Raw genomic sequence first — 18,118 nt, forward strand, 5'->3', positions numbered from 1 at the left:
GAAGAGGTGCAGCATAGCTACTGCTGTCTCCTTTCTCTGCGATCTGTGAAGCTAATCATGCTTCTCCCTGATTAGGCTCTAGAGTACCGTTATTGATCAAGTGCTGTGGCACTCTGTCAAACTGCTACCCACCCAGTCATGGCCTAGTTTGCTGCATGCTGAATGTTTTCACTTTCCGGGGGCTTGCTGTGGCAATTGCAGCCAACCTTGTTAGTCACCCACTAGCTCAAAAATCCCCATTGATTGTACATAACCTGCTAGTTACTCCTGCCCTGGCCAGGTCCCTTGTCTGTAGTTCCAAGCCACCCTCTCCTGCGATAGTTAGCTGCATACTAAATTTCCACCATTTGTAATAGTGAAATGTACTGCTTGTGGAGGCTGTAGGTGCCTATATGAGAGTTTGTCAGTCATGCTGGTTTAACCAGTTCCTATTAGCTGTTCCTATAGCTGCCAGTTGCTCCTCTTCTGGGGGGGGAGGGGGTTTCCTCACGTATACCTGGGACTACTATAATGAGTGTTGCTCTTCCAGCTATGCATGTCCTCATGCTTTCCTGTGTGACATTAACACTGATTTCATTTGTGATTTCCTCAGGCACCCCCCTTCAGACGTGGGCTGAAGACACACCTCTTCAGACTCTACCTGGACTGACACCCTTGCCATTTGACCTTGTAAATCCAAGATTCTTGGCTCGTACTTGTAGCATTATCTCTTACATTGTATTTGTAGCACGTTTTAGCCCAGGTAGTATAGCAGCACTTTATTGTCCCAGTGACTGTATTTGGTATATGTAACCTCATGTAACCTTAAATCAGATATGTAACCTTATTTAACCTTAGATCAGATTAGTTCTGTCTCGCTACACTGACTGACTGCTCAGCTTCAGGACTATCTGCATTGTATGACCTGTGACACATCTTACCCTTGTGCCTGTTGCTTGCCTACTATATGCACTTTTGTACATCGCTTTGGATAAAAGCATCTGCTAAATGAATAAATGTAAAAGTGCATCACAAAAGCTGTGTTTTAGAGCTGGTAGCCTCAACCCACCATGTGTATTTTCAGAGATTTTATCCTGTTGCAGTTAGCTCTACTTTAGTCTCACAATGCCAATAGATGTCTCTCTCTGCAGCTTTTGACAATTGTACATGGATTTTAGCATGGTAAGCATGAGTGCCCCAACTATCTGGGGGGTCACTCATCTTGTCACAGATGTTGATCTCTGTGATGTAGCCGCAGGGCTCTACTGAGATCAGAGTGAACAGGCAGAGAATGCTTCGCGTGTTGTCAAAGACTGGAGACCCTCTCCTGAGTCTGTCTTTTATTCTTCAGGGAGGAGGGTGACTATTCACAAAACTGTAACTGTAGCTGGGGCTGCAGCCAAGAGACATGTTCTCCTTGTGAAAAAACAGGGTCTGTCAGTCAGGCTGAAAATGTTTTACTCATTGCTATCCAATCTCTTACAAAGAGGCTGGAAGTGGCTAAAGCCTTCCATGGAGCGCTAATGTTACCTGTAATACCCTTGGAGAGTGTGGTTACCAATGTGCCTGAGAACACCCTTCTGGAGACTGCAGGGAAAATGCCACAGAAGATGAAGTGAACCCCGACACCATCTCCATGATTATGCCGTAGGATTCTCTGATAGGTTCTGATTGTACAGATTTGGACTTTGCCCCCTCTACCCAGCTATCATCTGCTCTTGGTACCACATCTCACATCAGTCTCACATCACACGTGGTGAGTACTGCCACAATTTTGTGGCTTTGCATTCGAGTACCAACCCTCCTCCAACCGTCCTCCGGTAGACATTGGTATGAAAAATTAAACATGCTGCAGTGGGCTGCTGGCATACCTTGTTCATGCAAGTACCTGCCAATGCTCTGGTTATCTTGGGACCTGCCCAAAGCTAATCTATCTGCAATATAACCACCTTTTCCTGGGGTCAGGGAATAATTTTCCATTTTTTCCCAAGTAGCCTGGGTTTTCTGGTTTTTGATTCCCTTTGCAAAAAGCACTATGTGTAGCGCTTTGTGACAATCTTGATTGTAAAAATGGGCCATAATAAATAAAACTTTATTCATGTATTGATCGATATAACCCAGGTTGCAGGAGTTTAATGGGGACAATGAATGTGTGCTGCCTGTTGAACAGGATGTAGCATTTATAACCTTTGTAAGACCACAGCATATTAATTATGATATATTCTTCCCTAATAAGCAGTGATGTAAAACGGCCTCACTAATCTGATACACTTATAACTTACAAGATGCTCTGTACATGTGGGTAATTCTCCGGCTATTCTGCTGGCTGTGCTACATCAGACAACTAGCACAGAGTTTCAGGACACCAGGGTCCTGTTTAATGTGGCTTTATTGGTGAATTCCCAACTGATGTGGGTTTAGCTTCATTATGGCTTCGGCTTTGCTGGAACCAAATCTGGCTGGCACAGACAAACTTTCCTTTTGATATTAGGAAGTAGTTCATAGATCTGGTTCCTGCATGGTTGTGCGTTGTGTTTAGAACTGCTCTGGTACCCCTTCATTTGGATTAAATATCTTCCCTTATTTGGATGATTATCTTATCTGCACTCCCTTCCCTTATAAGAATGTGTGGTTGCAGATACAAATCAAGTAGCGGCATATGGAGATGAGTGACTCCCAGATGTGGAGAAGTACAACTTGACTTATGCTCTGGACTGGAGCATCAGTTCATTAGGTTGATCCCAGGCTTTCTGAGTGTAAAGAAAGCCTTCATGCCACAAGGGACAGGGACGATCCTCCTCCTTCTTGGATGGCTCCAGGAAGGAGCATAGGTGGTGATGGTAGTAGGTCATTGGTTGCTGGGAATGTTGGTGGCAGCAGCCGTGATGGTCCCTCAGCATGCCTGTTGAGAATATTGCCTCTTTAGAGATGGTTTCTCAGATAAATCTCCACTCCAAACAGGCAATGAGAGCCTGTTGCATGAATTACTCTGCAACCTTGCAGAAAGAGATACTTCCTCTTTTAGTGAGTTCCTCTTGGTAGTGTACCCTCAGTGTGGGTTGCCAAGATAACTGAGGAAACCTTGGTTCTAGGAAGTCTTATCACCTCTTATGAGAGGTGAGCCTTTAGCTGTTACTTTACAGAAGGGATCACATTTCTTAGGATAGAATGCAGCATTTAGCATCCCAACCCCATCTATGGAGTACTTCCTTGGGCTTTGACCTTGACCCCATGATTGTTGAGACCATATATAGATACACATGTGTGTGTTTGTATGTATAAATAAAGGACTCAGAAACTCAGACACACACAACTATTGATTAGACTGAGGTAAACTTGGTCTTCTCATCTCCAAACAACACTTGTCTGATTAAATGGCAGATTCCAGGCCTATGAAGACAGTGGCTAGGCATTGCTGGCAGGAGTAGTAGCTCCCTTGACTAGGAGTTACCACAGTGACTGTCTGAGAGAGGTCAAAATAGCTTTAAAGTTATAGACATGACTATGGATCCAGAGACCGAAGGATGATTGCTGCTGTGCTTTGTAATTTGTAATCTGCAAGGATGCAGGGTTCCAGGCGGCTGAGTGGAGGTTGACCATTCGGTATAATGAGGTAGGAAGTTCTGCCCTAATGTAAGGGTTCATGACTTTGTTGGCATAAAGGTTTCAACATGATTGATTTCATAGATCTGTAGTTATGTACACAACGTACAACAACTACTGTGTACACTTACCAAAAAGACTACCATTTGTTTCTGTTTTGATTCATTCACAGTACAACTGAGATGTACAGTTTGAAAATGTAAACATTTCTTTCTTTCAGGTTTTGAAAGGTGTACATTACATCCTGAAAGGCACACAAAAAAATAAGATCTGTACATTTTCAGAGTATGTATAATTAAATTGGAGAAAGACTCATTCAGTGGAGAGGGCTTAGAGGATCTGAGGAAATTATTTAATCATTTATATAGCATGCACTGCTCATGCTGAGAACATAAGTTTAAATTACTTTGAAGTATTATCTGGTTCACCATATGCCTTTCTTGTGATGCATCTTATTGCTCTTACTTCAATATGCTTAACTGAAACTACCATTTCATATGCTTAAATGCATTTTACTTGAATAGACACAGAACCAGGAATTCTTTAATGAGGAAACCTGACATTACTTGCAAGCCTGTCTTACTTAATTACACAGATTACATACAGTACATCCATTGCTTTGTTGTACAAACTACTTAATTACAAGCATTTAAAACCAGCATCAGAAATTACTGGTTGCAGTCTAGCAAAATCACAGTCACAGACTTCAGCTGCACGCGTTTAAATGTAGCTGGATACCTATCTCACATACTTTAGCACATAATAAGATAAATTGCTAAATTTCTACCAGTTACTGGGTGAAATCTCTGTGGCTTCCAAAATTCTTAACTCAGTTCTTAACTGAATGTAGAATTATTTTGCTAATGATTTTATGCTTTGCTTGATGCTATCTTTGATTTGTTGACCTTTCTTTCAACATTCTCATTACTGCCCAAACAAGTACAGGCGTAGCCAGTGATGTCAGGCAGTTGCAAGCTGCTTGGAGCATAACAGGCTGGAATGGGTTCCAATAACAAATATCATACTGATGGGATACATTGGTCACAATGTGTTTTAATAGCCTGTTTAATTACATAGTAAAACAATAAAAAACCACAGTGTAATACTTAATAAAAGCTACTCATTTTCAATATATTGCTCTTCAATAATCAATCATTTAATGCATAAGTTAGTAAGCCAGCTGTTAGTATATTCCAGTTGCTCAGAACATTTGTGTGTTTGCTTGCTAGTGTATGGTGTAATCATAATGCTCATTTTTTAATTATTAATTTATTATTAGGTGATTATTCCTCTTTTGGAATGCCCACTCAAAGAGATGACTGAAGCTGACACTATTTGCATGTGAATGTGCAGGAGGTAAATGTGTAACTTCCTGAATTAACTACTAATAATTAAATTATTTATCTCTACTAGACACATATGAAAATCAATGTACAAAGTAAGAAATGTTTAGTTGCGCAACATGAAACAGAGTGCATAATATATGAGCACTACCAAAAACATGTGCAAATACACATTGTCACCACATGATGGTGTCATTATAAAAGAATGACTGCGTTAGCTAGCAGCTATGATTTGTTGCATGTCTACTTTTGCTGTGTGGGCCAGTAAATATGATCCTGAATAATCAAATGTCTTTTTTATTATTATTACTTCCACGACACAGCTATGTAATAATACAGTCTTTCCTTTAGAATGAGACACTTAACTCTGCCAATTTTTTCCTCTCTGTGGGCTTAGAATTTTGGTGGCGCAGGGACATACACATCTGTATCTGTTTGATTGTTAGAGGACTTAAATTGGGTTCAACTGTATGTGTGTTTTTATATGTTTTTGAATATATAAATATACAAAGCAGTCCTTCAGGTTTCTCTGAGTTTTTCATTTAGAGAGTGAGACGACATTTTCCATCTGACTTCACTGTGCGTGTGCATGTGCGGGCACATGTGTGTAGCAGAAGGAGTGGTTTATTTTGGTTTCTAAGCTTCTGCTTGCCGATTTGCACCCTTTAACCCCTTGATGGCTTATTAAGATAATAACACTTAAGCTACTTGCAGTTTGCCTAACATATGTCTAGGGTCTATGACCAATCATTAGACTTGATTGTACTAATACTAAGAGTGTTCTTGCAGACTGTGTGTGTAATGAGTGCTTGGTATGGGTACAGTTTGGATGTCAGGCCACACAGGAGTACAGAATAGTAACTGATCATTGATCTCCCACATTCCAACTCTCTGCCTGTTAGTGAGTCTTCCCTATTCCTGCTAGCTGTTGCCCTCAATTTGTGCCAGGTTGTTCTATCATGACTCCAAAAGTTTTAGGCGAATGTATCATCTGGCACCAGCCACACCCTGTCCCTTCCATTCCACATGATTGGGTGAGTCATGGTTCTTTGGCCTCCGTTCCAAACATAGCCAGAAGTTTCCTCTACTGCACTCCTTGTGTCTCCTCACCCCCTGTGATGACATTGAGTTTCCCTCCATCATCATGCACGGGTGCATGGTCATGCTCCAATGCGTTACACGTCACTGTTTTATTCAACAAAGTATGATGCGGCAAATGAAAATTATTGCACAACAAAAAGGATTTCCAGCTGTGCTCAAAAGTTACGGACAATGTGATTTAGAAAAGGAATTGATACTGAAGAGGAATAACTTGCTGGTGAATGAGTGAGTTTCATCACCTGTTGAACAAACAAACTTCCTTCATTTGGGTTGCAGTAAAAAGAGAAAGTCATGTTCACATCCATATTCGTAGCTGTTTTTAGTGTGTTTCAGTAATAAAATCTGTATAGAAATCTGCATAGCATTTCCTCTTCTTTTTCAGCAGTGTCAAACTTACAATATATTTTCAGTTGTAAAGCATTCGTGCGAAAAATGAAATGAAATGAAAATGTTCGTAACCTATGGGAGTGCATGAGGAGGTGTCAGGTTGGTGGACGCCACCATTCTAAGGAAGCACAGCTATGTGGGTGCATTGTGAAACTATACAGTGCGTTCAATAGTTGATGGGGGAAATATTAACCTTTTACAATGTAATTTGAGGGAATCTGTGGAACTGGGGAATTGTGATCCTGTCATTTCCAGAATTGTCTCTTTTAGGTAAGTTGGTGTTAATTTAATATTATATTGTTTGTTTCTACATCTTAACATCTGTAATGAAACAGTGAGTGTACGGTTTGGTGGTGGTCTCTTCCTAAAATACAGTAATGAGAGTGTGTTGTCCATACTGAAATGAACCAGACCTCTCAGTACCAGTATTTGGTGCTGTTTTTGGCATTATAATCAATATCAGAGTCAGAATCAGCACTAGTATTATAATCAGTGTAAATACTTTTATCAGCATTGGTACTACAAAGAATGTCTGGATTGGTACCCGTATAAGAATTATAATCAGTGTCACTTGGTATCTGAATATATAGCATGATATAAAATATCAGTATAATAGTGTCATTATTGATATCATCGTAAGTGTTATAATCTGTTGGTATCTGTTGCCAGCATTGGTGTTGATATGCAACAGTTTGAGTGCTGCCCTCTTGTGGAGGATATGTGCCCCAGCTCTTCCTGGAGCACCTTTTTCAGCTTGTTCTTGCTGAGATTTGTTTGTTCCCCTCCTTCCCTGAATACTTCTGGAAGCTGGTGAGGAGAAGATGGCTTTTTCAATGTTAGACATGGCAAGTGGGGGAAGGGGAGAAAGAGAGGAGTACAGAGCTCATTAGTAATACAACCCATGACCATCCTATAGGTGTCACTTGTGAGGTCTTAGTGGCTTTCTCTCCTGCTGCTGTCTGACATAATAGGTAACATTTTTCTATATTTTACCCACTTATACAGCTGAATATTTGCTGAGACAATTCTGGGTTAAGTGCCTTGCCCGAGCGTACAACAGCAGTGCCCCGGCACCTTACCACTGTGCTACACTGCTGCTCAACATACAGGACTGATGCTAATCCAGGTGGCAGCTGCCAGTCAGTTTTGGAGGAACATACCTGTCTCTGCAATCGCTCAATAAATGGCCCTCAATTAAGGTCCTACGCAAAAACACAGATTAAAGACTGAACTGAACTGTGGGTAATTACAGGGACAGTGTAAAAAAGGGTGCAATTTAAGTATAGACACTGCACAGAAGAGAACAGAAAAGAAAGAGGAGATAATTGCTGTGTTGGCTATTTGGTAAAGTAAAATTTAAAGTAGTAGTATGACAGTAGTATATAGTAGTATATACCTACATACCTGCATGGAGCATCAACTATTAAATCTATAATACAGGTCTAGCCAAGTAGTAATGTTATAGAAGACTGTATATAGCAATACAAGTAATGTTTGCTGTATAATAATTGGAAGCAGAAGTAGCATAGAGCTATTAGGAGAGAGAGAAGGGAAGTGAACAGACAGGGGGCAGCAGTGGGTCAGACGGCCATTCTGGCAACACCCAATTCTCTCTGTAATAATAATTGCTGTGCCAAACCAAATGGAGAAGGTGGGAGGGGCCAGATTGTCACTTCAAGTTAGCCCTCTGCCAAATCACACCAGAGTTACCCTCGTTCCATCCATCTCTTTATCCAGTATCCCTTCTTTTCCCACCCTTCCCCTTTCTCTCTCTCTCTCTCTCTCTCTCTCACACACACTCACACACACACACACACGCGCGCACACACATAATCACAGTGTGAAGCCCCTTCATGTAGAACAGTAAAGGTCTAGGTATGCAGACCTACTTAAATCCATTACATCTCTTCAAAAAAACCCCCAAAAAACAGAGTGTATGGTTTTCTTGGGTGTGGCAGTACCTGAATGGCAGCATGTAGGTACTGTATAACAGTATGATGTCAAAGCTCATTGCCTGCCTTTGTACAATATTCCTCATGCTCATTTCCAAACCTGTCGTTAGCAGTGAAAAGGGGGAGCGGATGGAGATGGAGACTTTATTAGCATCTTAATTATTGGGATGAGCAGAAATGCTAAGACACTGGGCCTTTACTGCTTTTGCGTGTGTGTGTGTGTGTGTGTGTGTGCGCGCGGGTGTGCTTGTGCTTGCTGAAATACATTCTACATAGAATGTTTTATTGTTCAACAGTTTTCTAACCAACAAGTCCATGTCCATACAAAGTTAGCCTCATTTTCACTTTACTCTTTCTGGAGACTTTCCATTGACTGTGAATGCCAGTTGTGTCTAACGCTTTTAACACCAGTAAAACAGATGATATACCAGTGATATGCAGTTAAGAATTTTATGCCTAAAATTATTTTCACAATGCAGATGAAAAATGACAATTGTTCTTTCTTTGAGGTGTTTATCATCTTATAACAATCTTACTGTACTACAAAAGGTACATATAAAATGGATTCTTTCTCACATTGTGCTTTAGTCAAAAGTGGCCACAATCAATAGTTGATAAGCATAGCCAATGCTCTAACACACTTCCGCACATACACATGCACAAGAACACTTTTGCATGCATGCATACATATGCATCCATGCACAAATGCACACACACTGGATAAGATCATACAGCAACCTCACGCTATTGCTACGGTGATCAACGGTTGCACTAACCAAACAATAACATCTTGTGGTTTGTTTTCAGAGCTGAATCTGTTTACTTTGGAAATAAATCTCAATCACAGCCAGGAGGAAGGGACACTGTGTATCCTTTTTGGGGGGTGGGAGTGGGGGGAGCCATTATTTATTGCTTCGCTTTGCTGCAACTTCCGATAAAGTTGTGACAAATTGCAAAAGTCACAACTGACGAACTCAAACTCTCCACTCCGGCAGCAAAAGCCTCTCGCACATTCAAAACACGAGCCTTTTCATAGACTCAACATGAATCAATAAAGTGTCTCTATTGGAGAAACATTATTTGGTGAACCATGTTATTCTGTGACTCAGTGTGGAAGACATTCCCATGCCATTCTTTCATGCTAAAGCTGTCTTTTTGGTCTTCCCATTGGCATTGCATGCAGAGTTGTGAAGATTACATTGTGGAAGATTCTTAATGATCCCTATTGAGGCAATGAGTGACATCCCACAAGCTAAATGAAATACAGACAACTTAGAGACTTTCCATCCTCCAATTCAGTTTGCTTTGCATGTGGTTTTGACATGCCCGTGTTTGTGCCATGATAACTTCTATTCCGATGGGCTTTGTGCAATGTCCTCCTCTCTTCCATCTTGAAAATGGTGGTCAGTCACAGCTCTTCTTCTCACAACATGACTCCCTCAGCACCTGAAGGCATATTTGACGTCTCCCTGAGGGCAATTGTCCAATGTCTGGTCACTTGTGTCTCTCCTTTAAGCAGTTCTACCTTTCCACCAGCTAGCCAAGTGTGACTATAACAAAGCAGCTGGAGATGAGACTGTAGCTTTTCCAGGTTGGCTTCAGAACTCCCTAATTCTATCCTTCTCTATAATTTGGCTTCCTGCTTTTTTTAGCCTCTTGATCTTTAATTTCCTTCTTACTGCAACTCTTTCAAGCAATTACTGGATCTTCTCCACTGATTCTCTCTTTTATCTGCCAAACCTAATTCAACTGCAGCAATGCAAAGCCGTGATCGCTGCGTGGCGCTTCGACACCAGTCGCACAGGTCACGTGATTTTGGGGCAGGTGTGCGGGTTGGTCTAGGAGGCCGTTGAATAGACTCCTGCTGCTTCCATTTTCTTTTCAGTTGCAGACTGAGAGGCTCAGTCTTAATTCTCTTTTCACTTAGATGGTCAAAAACACAGTTTGATCTGCCACACTGCAGTGCACTGCTGTAGTTTATTTAAGTTTATTTCTCCACATATTGTTCCATAATACAATATAAATGTTATCTGGGGGGCACATAGCTTGGAAACCAGGTAAGCACTAGGTAAGGACTACGCTGAGCTCACTACATATCTCATCTTTGATCCTGCTCATTACTTTAACCAACAAATTATATAACAGTATGAATGACTGTTCTTGTGTAGTTTTACTACAATACCAGATTTTTTTCACCACCTCTTGAGTTTTGTTTATCCATATTTACCAACAGAAAACAAATCCTGGACATATGTGTAAGCACATGCAGGTGTATGTGTGTGTGTGTGTGTGTGTGTGTGTGTGTGTGTGTGTGTGTGTGTGTGCGTATGTGTATTTGTGGCAGGACATGCTTGCATGTGTCGTGTGTGTTTGTGTTTTCTCTTCATTCTGTTTGCATGTCGGAATCCCGTTGGTCAGGAAAATCTGTTGTGTAGTGAATTGGTGTGTGTGTGTGTGTGTGTGTGTGGATAGAAACTGTTTCCTCCTCCTCAAAAGTGGAAAAATATAACCACTCTTTCTTGGTCTCAGAGGAGCTCTCCTCCTCCCTCCCTCTTTCTTTCTCTCCCTCAGCCTAACCACACACAAACTTACACCCTACTGCCCATCATCACTCATTTTGTTTATTACCACTCTTTTCCATCACTTCATCACTTAAAATAAACAGCACTAAGATTGCGCAGATGTAACTTTTAATTGAAACAATCTATAACACTGTGCCCTGAAAGTGATCCCAACAATAGCTATCGGTCAGGATGGTATTAATAGTTATTGTTATAATTGTTATGTGGTGGGGACTTGATTATAATTTGTATTCCATTCTGGTCTCCCTGACGGGTCTTGTGGTGGGCGCAAGTCCATCATAGACATCTCCTCTCCTCATAGGGATCCCGTGGGTGAGAGATGACATCTTGATAAGCCCCCTGTGGGTATCTTAAGAATGGAATGTCACAAGACCAAACATCTCTTCCACATAGTTTCAGAGAGTCCTAGCTTTTTATTCTTTTGCAATATTCTTTCTTTTATGCAGTTTTCCATTCACCTTTTCTATTCATCAATATGTAACTGTAGCAGAAGGGTGAAAGAAAGAATGAAAGAAAAGAAAGAAAGAAAGAAAGAAAAAGAAAGAAAGAAAGAAAGAAAGAAAAAGGAGACAGAGGAGAAAAAACTCAGTTATAGAGGAGGCATGATAGAAGCAGGGGAGGAAGGAAGTACTGGCTGACTAATGCAGCTGAACTGAGTGACTCATGTTCGGAAAAACCACCATTTTCAGCTTGAGGAGTGTGTGAAGTAGAGCCAGGCAGAATCAGCCCCCAGCATTCCTGCCTTGTCCAGATAACACAAGAATTCTTGTGACTTACTGTTGAATTCAGGAGTTCCAATGATGGAGCTTTCTGTTCAGCAGTGCAAGGATGAAGGGTGGATGTTTTCACTGATATTAGTGTCACACAGCAAGGTCTTGTAAATCTTGTTACAGCCATGATGATACTCAAGGTGAGTGACATCCTAGAATATCAGAACATGAAAAGTGTTTTAAGATCTGGCCATCCAGACCTGCTGTGCTTGTCTGTCTGTGGTTTAAGAGTGTATCTATAACTATGCCAAAGTTCCACCATGAATTGTGATAATGTAGTCCATGCATCAGTAACTGCATGAAGCAAATACAATTTATTTTTTACTACTTTCAGACATAGCTTTTAGTTCCGCTAATTAATTCCTTTTTAAAATGTAAAAATCTCAGTCGAATACCCCCTTGAGTCTCTTTTCACAGAGCCTAAAGAGGTGGTGGTACGCCCTGGTTTTGATGGCTGAAACTGCTTTGGTGGGTCCACTTATTAGTTCCTATTTGCCCTCTAGAGGTGAAAGAAAGTATTGCCGTTATTTCAGGGGGGCTGCTTTCTCGGTGAGTCAGCCGGTGAGTGAGGGCGGGACACTGGCATCCGAGGGGCTGCTGAATCACTGCCAGAAACGTGGCATGTGACATACGGCCTAATTTTTCACAGGAGGTCTCTGGCACACTATGTTTCTGTACCTCTCTCTGCCCCTGCTATTAGACTCTTGGCAGAAGTACACTTTTTAAACTCACACACGCTGCTGTAGGCCGAGCTTGGTCCCTTGATGAGGCATTGAATGAGCTCAATTTAAATAGTTCCACTTCGAAAGAGGCAGTGGATGACGGAGTAAATGATAAAAGCCAATACAGACAGCTCTTTGTTGGTCTGTGGGGGACTAGAAGCATGGATGTTGTTCCCCTCTCTGACTGCTAGTGGCAACATTCAGAAAAATAAAATTGATTTCTGTGAGTGACTGTACAGGGAGGGGCGAAACATTAGGGCAATAACAGCACACCTTTCATTCTCAGGACCCTCCTGCTGTTGCTTCACCATACTTTTCTCATGGTGGCTCAGTTCTTTATTATTCTGTACTTTGATCTGGCGGAGAGTGACAGTTGCAGACTATAGAACTGTAGCTGTGATATACATGAGGCACATCTCTATTGGAATATTTAATTGTAGATATCAATTTAAACATTTGCTTTTGACCTTAATGGCCTTAACAACACTCTTGGAAGACAAGACATTTTGTTCATCACTAATATTACAGTTTAAATGACATAGATGAACATCAATGCACATATGAAAGTATACATGAGAAATATATTACAGACAGTTTCATATATTATTACATATATTATTTATACAGTTTCATATATTATTATTTCATGTATAACAGACATGCATAATTTTAAATTTGCTGGGTTTGAGGGATGTTCAGAGTCACGCTTGTGTCACCTCACTCTGTCACCTCCTCTCACTGAAACACAAGCGAGTTTGGCAAACAGGCTTGATTCAAATATTGACGTATGATTAAAACAGCACTGTGGTACTGATCCATTATAAGAGGAGGGTCAATAAGGAGGACACCCTCATCCTGGAAATTCTGGAGAGACTGAATTACAGAAATACCCCTACTAAATGCGATGTTTTCAGATATTCTGCAGGTAACTGGAAGCCATGTGCATAAAAGTTTGCATTTGCTAAAATAGCAGAGTTAAATGGCAGAGTTAACTGCATCACACCTCCAATGACCATGTACAGGAAAGGGCAGAGCCTACAGAGCTAAAACTGAATGGTTTCCTGCATGCGTCACCACCTCAGTGGACCTTTTACCAAACAGCAGTGGTTGGTAAGATACAAATAGCGGAAACTTATAATCTTTATTATTTTTTTATAAATTATCTTTAAAATGTATTATCATCTTTATTAATCATCTTTACTTGATTGTTACTAAATGATAAAGTTGTTTTGATTGAAATTAGGATCACCCATCAGCAGCTAATTTCAGTATATTTGATTGCATCTAATGAAGTAAAACTCCGCCTTTATGAACTTCACATGAAATCATTTTAATTACAGTGGAATTGTCAGTGCTCCCGCCCCCTAGCTGTTGTGTTTTCGTTTTCCCCGGTCCATGTGCTTTTGTTTTTCCTTGTGTTCTAGCCCTGCTTATCGTCTGCCTGTTGTCTTGCCTGTGCGTCGATCTTGCCTGTACTCTGACCTTGTTCCTGCCTGCCGCCTGGACTCGTCTGCCTGATCGCCCGCCTGTCCGGTTTCAGACCCTGCCTGCTCCGATCCCTGACCCTGGTTTCATCCCCAGACTGCCTTTCTGTTTTTGAACCCTGCCTGCTTCTGATTCGCGAGTTGCCTGCCGATTCCAATAAACCTCCTGGAACCTGAAAACCCCGTGGTCCGCAGTCTCTGTGTTATCATCCAAATTTATCATCAAAAATAATACAGCACGGGTGTTAGTCCTAACCCCAACCCCCCCGCCCCCCCCCCCCCCCCCAGCGGCCGCCATAGCTGAATGACTGTGCATTCTTTTTCATTCCCTGCTGACTGCTTTCCCTGGCTGGTCACTGAATACACTTTTCCTGCTTTAAACGAATGTTCAATAATTGCAGACAGTAAATAAGATCTATTTTTTTCTGCATCAGTCACACTGAGTAGACTAGAAATTCCTTAAATCTTTTAGTGTGCCTGTATTCATGGCCTGGAACAACTAAAACTGACATTGGGATGGTTCCAGTGTAAAAAACCACACTACTTAGTCATACAATAATGTGGTAATACGAAGAGTTAAAGAATAATTGAGGGAAGTGGAGATCCCTGTTTGAAATACAAAGGTTTTCACAAGGGTGTGTTGTGCATGTGCAAGATACTGTTTACATAGTGTCTCCCCACACCCACACCCTCCCCACAGTAACCTGGCAACTGTAGTGTTTGCCTGGAAACTAACAACACTAGTAGGCCACAAAGTGAGCGTAACCCAGATCTTACTGGGCCACAGAGGGAAAATAACAATCATCCTGTACTGTTTTCCCGCTGTCCAACCAAGCACTCCCATGGCTATGTTTCTACATATAAAAGCATAAGCATATGCTTATGGAAAGTAATTATATATATATATATATATATATATATATATATATATATATATATATATATATATATATATATATGAATAAGAAATGATAAATATGCTAGAATTTGTCTTATTTTACCAATACATCAGCTATTTATTTTCTCAGGTCATGCCTGTGTGTGTGTATGTGTGTGTGTGTGTGTGTGTGTGTGCGTGTGCGTGTGTGTGTGCGTGTGCGTGTGCGCGCATGTACAAATTATGTCTCTTTCTTTCAATGACAAAATAAGAAAGAAAACACTGTGTCCTTATAACACGTGATATATGCATTGCCATATGGACATCCTCCCTTAATCTCACCACGTGTTCATACATGCGTGTATGGGTGCGCTGACCTAGCCTGGAGGGACCGAAACGTATCAGCGCTGTGGTGCAGAAGGTGGGCGGGGGCATTCTGGGGATTCTTCAAGTAAGTGCAGAGCAGGCTTTTGTCCAGCTGTGGACAACAACCCCCCTATCGTAACATACCTCAATCAAGTGGAATTTTAAATGTTTTCTCAAGACCAAAGCAGCCTTCACAAATCAGGAAACCATAACCATGGGGAGTAGAAGGAGAAATGGAACATGCCACGAGGAGGTGGGAGGCCACAAATCATTCATTGCATCATTCTTAAAAATGTGCAAGGGCTGCCATACTGAATGTTTTGTAAGACACTTAAACATAAACTCCACATAATTAGTTGGGCCTCGGGGAATAAAACTGCGAAAGTATTGTTAACATGTGCGGTAACATGGCAACCATCAATGAATCAGTTTGAAGCATTAATCTTACTGTAGAATACTGAATAAACCATGTTTGAATTTGATGGAACTTGATATGCATCTAGTATACCATGGCAGGCATGTGGTGAACAACTTTCATGTCTATGGTTCACGTGGTCTGGCAGCCATTGTATGAAATTTTTCAGTCTCCAAAATGCATAAAAGCTTATCATTTGTTGCGCTTGTCTGAAATGAACATATTGACCTCTTCATACAGTTACTCTCAGCTGTTCGACCAAACCAGATTTTTGGTTAATTTTGATGGCATAATGTATTCACAAAAATAATGTGCTCTCATAAACTGTTGGGTGGATTTGCATGCAGTATGGAATGCATAATCTTTGCACATATCCAGATCTAAACTGTCACTGTAAAGTTGATAAAATACAAAAACACAGTTGCTACTAAGCTTGTGAGAGTAACACTGCTGAGTCATCTTACAGAAAAGTGCAGTCCAGTCAAACAAAAATAAACCACCCCAGATTCATATGGTGCCATACAAAGTTATAAAGGACATCAGTGATTTGTGGTCCACAGGAGTTCATGTTCACCTGACAAACATTCAGCTTTTTGATGATGTCCTATCATTGCAGTGTTATTATGAATGTAACTTAAATATAGACATATTGCATTAATTAAATATTACACCACTCATACGTATACTCACCTACACCTCCCTCCTCTCCTTCCGGTTCCTCACCATCACAGAAATGTGGATCACTCCAGACAAAACTGCAACCCCAGAATCCCTCATTGCTACATACTGTACCTCTTCTCCCAGATACCCTGATCCTCTTGGCTGAGGCGGTGACGATGGCCCGCTCATATCTTAGTCCTGGAAATTCTGTGTTCTCCTTCTCTCCCATCTATCTCCTCATTCGAACTTTTACTGTTACCGTCACTAGCCCTCTAGAATGTGCACTTTTGCTGTTTACAGGCCACCCGGCCCCCCGGGAGACTTCCTTGATGAACTGGACATTGTCCTCGGTTCTGTCCCGGGTGACGGAAACCCCCTTACTCCTCTGGGGGGCTTCAACATTCACCTCGAGACCCATCAAGCTTCTTAGATCCCTACCCCTCCTCTGCTCCTTTGACCTCACCCTGATACAGTCACCTCCGACACACAGGGAAGACAAACAGCTGGACCTGGTCTTCCTGAGGGAGTGCTCCACCCCAGACATGAAAGCCACTCCCCTTTACCTCTCTGACCACTACTTTCTTTCCTTTTCCCTACCTCCTCCCCCCAACCCTCCTCTGTGCCTCCTTCTGTCCTGTGTTACTTGTGTTCCGAATATTGTGATTTAGTGACGTTGAGATTACAGGGTACTGTATGTACTCAGCAACTTTCCACAGTTTTCTAGGCTGTCTAGTTTCAGATTAGCATTCGTGGCTTAATCTGTTAACTTGTGGTGATGCTGGAATGGTATTGTGCATGCATTCACTGGTCTAGGAGTGTTTTTAGCCTGGTCTGACACAGTTGCTCATATACTTTAACTTGGATGAATACAGTTCTGTTCTCTTGTGCTGGAAGTCACTCTGGACAAGAGTGTCTGCTGAATGAATGTGATGTAATGTAATGAAACTAATCACATAGGTGTCCATTATCTGACAGATGACCTGCCTCACTAGTTAACTAGTAAATCCATGGGTAATTACTCATTTGACTCAGGTATCCAGCTGCATTACAGTGGTGTATTATATTTGCAACAAATATATCATTGAACTAATCAGGATATAGCATTACCTTCAAATCTCTGATAAATTAATTTAAAAAAGCATAGACATGACAAGTGAGGAATCAGATAGTCAGCTAGTACAGACGTTTGCTGATCTCTCTCCAGTACTTGATGCTGGCATGCACTGCACAACCCACATTGTAATCACAGCTATAGGCCCCATTCTATAAGCCCGCATTCACTAATTGAATTGGATAGCTTGCTGCTCTGTAGGGGAAAAGTACAGCAGAAACATGAAAATCTAATTTTTCTGTATCATATAGTAGGCTATATTATTTTACATGACCAGTTCAATATTTTTCCTAATTTCTCCACCTGATCCATATGAAGTGGCATCGTTAGGTCCGATCATTCAGGGATATAGCCCTGAATATTTCAAACCAAGCCCCTAATATTTTCGCCCTGAAAAACGAGGTGTTTATAGCCAAAACAACAGATAGACTGTGTGACTTGCAGCATCCGAAGGTGTGATAATATTTATTCATTATAAAGGCAGATACAGTACAACCTCCCCAACCTACCGATGCCAATCTCCTTTCAAAAATAAAGACATGCCCCGGGCAAACTTGACTTAGCCCCTGATCTTTATAGCTAGAAATGTCCCTGTCCATACAGTGGTCTATTTTGTACGAATTTCACATACCCATCCTTTTTTTCTGCTCCAACAGCCATTATAATAGATCACACAGCTAAGCTTTGAAAAGGGGCCTTGCTCTTTTTGGTCCCTGGCCATTACTATATTTTTAAATGTTATGCTTATCTGACTTATGCTGTGAAG

The sequence above is a fragment of the Megalops cyprinoides genome, chromosome 21 (assembly GCF_013368585.1).
Source record: "Megalops cyprinoides isolate fMegCyp1 chromosome 21, fMegCyp1.pri, whole genome shotgun sequence".
Classification (NCBI taxonomy): Eukaryota; Metazoa; Chordata; class Actinopteri; order Elopiformes; family Megalopidae; genus Megalops; species Megalops cyprinoides.